Source organism: Brassica oleracea, chromosome C3, assembly GCF_000695525.1.
Source record: "Brassica oleracea var. oleracea cultivar TO1000 chromosome C3, BOL, whole genome shotgun sequence".
In the NCBI taxonomy this organism is placed as follows: domain Eukaryota; kingdom Viridiplantae; phylum Streptophyta; class Magnoliopsida; order Brassicales; family Brassicaceae; genus Brassica; species Brassica oleracea.
Genome location: NC_027750.1, coordinates 41,967,848 through 41,970,384, shown reverse-complemented (window position 1 = coordinate 41,970,384; position 2,537 = coordinate 41,967,848).

Below are 2,537 nucleotides of genomic sequence, written 5' to 3'. Positions count from 1 at the left end.
CTAGAACTTCTAGTGACTGCCATCTCTCTTGTTTTTGTAGAGTTGAGTTGACTCAGTGGAGTGGAAGTTGAAACGAGTGTTTGAGATTTGGAGAGTGGAGCTTTGCTTTACATGACTTATTGACTGTCATCTCTCTTATTTTTGAGTTTTACACTTAATAAAGTTAAGTTGGAACTTTGATTTTTACACTTCATGAATAAAAACATGTAAACTTTGGTTTTTATAATTTCATACTTTGAATTTGAGGACAAAAATGAATAAAATAAACTTTTTCATTTATATAAACATATCTTGAGTTTAAAAAAAATGTAAACTTTGATTAAATTTGATATACAAAACATTATTGCATTGCATAAAAATCAATTGGGCTAACCCTAGTACCAGCCCTAACCCTGTAATTAAAAAAGGGTGAAAATATGGCTGGGTTAAAATAGAGTTAAGACTTATATTACACTAGAGAGGGTTAGGTAGCCCATGATTTAACATCCCTACTTATATATGGTGAACTGAAGATTACGTCTATACCTCCGTGTGATCATGCTTCCACTACTTATTCCCCCAAACCATCTGCATTTGAGGTGCAAACTTGGCATCTTGCATTTACCGACGCCAAATTTGCTTGAGAGTTTTAGAGCAAAATCTCAAGTCTATGAAGTCAGACCCAAAACTCATATATACTAGAGTTCTCAGAAAGATAGTTTTGATATATAAAGGTTGTGTTATGTTTTGTAATGAGTTAACTTTGCTGCCGTAAAGAGCAGCTTCCCTTTCCTTTTATAAATATCAATTTAGAATCATTTCAATCTTGAAGGCAATCTAAAGCTTCTTCCTTTATTTCTATTTTGCATAATATTAAAGCTCATTTGAACTATCTCCTTTGTGTTTCAGTAAAGTCTAAATACAAAAATCTATATTGTTCTTAAAATATTTTCATATATAAGGGGAACCAAACCCTAGAACAAGGATTTGATTATTTCATAGCTAATCGACTAGAACTAGAGTTTGTACATTAAATTTGTAGTTCTAGCTCTAAAGATCAACAAAACATTACTTTTGTCTCTTTTTCTACTTGTTATTCACTTACTTTACGTTTCTGTATTACTCATAAAGTACATGCACTAATTTACCCAAACAAGGACCATATGCAATGGAGATGTTAAACAAAAATTTCTTAACACCTAGACAAGTATAATGAAAGTGATTATAATTGTTTGTTAAATATTTAATTTTAAAAAAATATATATAATAGTAATTGTATATATTTTTTAAAAATGAATACTTAACTTTTAAAATAAAATATGTACACAGATCTAATAAAATTATATAAAATTTAAAATACATAGATTATAAAAGTAATTATAATTTTTCTTACATAAAATTTGTAAAAATTTAATTTCCCTCTTTTAAATCGCAGATCAAAATTATATGTGTTACGGACTTCAAAATCACCTATGTTCCACGAGCGCAAAATCAGATTTCAGACTTTCTAGCTAAGACTGCTAGGTCTTTTCATAGGGAACTTTATTTTATTAATTGTTTTATTTTTGATGAAATGTTAAATTTATTGATCAGAATAGAAATAGTAGAGTATTACAAGCTTTAGTGCAAACTATAGCTAAATGATTTACAGATCGAGAAGAAAATCAACTAGGCCGTAACTTCAAACCAACGACGCATTAAACCTTCTAACTTATGGCCCGCCTTGTATCGGAGCGAAGTAATCCTGTTCCGTACTGTTTTATCAATGATCCTGATCAATTGATATACTGTTCGCAAACATGTGTGATGCCTCCTCCCATTTCTTTCCTTCCACAATAAATAGACGCATGTCTGGAACGCCATTTTTAGCAAAATCCTGTCAAATAGGGGAAGTGAGTTGTCGCTGACGTGCCGTAGCGTGCCCATCCAGTCTGGATCTGTGCCATTTCCAGTCAACCTGTTCACCAGCTTGTCCCACACTGTGAAAGAATAAGGACATGCGAAGAAAAGATGATCACGGGTTTCATCCCTCTCACCACATAATACACAACCTTGTTGGATGCCCCAAACCCTCATTCTATCCCCCGTGGACAATCTATTCTTTACCGCAAGCCACAATATAAACGAGAAGCGTGGAACTCCCTGTGGAAACCATACAACTTTTCTCCAAAAGACAACGGGTTTTTTATCTCTTACCTGCTCCCAAGTGCTTGATGCTGAGAAGTAAGGCTTATAATTATCATCGGAGTGCTTCCACAGCGCGACGTCGTGTCCGAGAGTTTCATGAGGTAGTTGTACAGTTTGGATGCGATCAATAAGTTCTTGAAAGTAGCGACTCCTGTGGCCACGGATGTTCCAACTTGAATTCCCGGCTGCATCCCGCACCCTTGCATGGCGATCAATTCTCAAATGGCATGTGCCAATTGGGCCAGTGATATCTATTAACTTCCCTACTTGTAGCCAATCATCCACCCAGAAGAAAGCCGTGTGGCCATCATGAACTTCAAAACGTATGAACTCATAAACCTGCAGACGAAGTTTCAAGAGTTTCCTCCAAA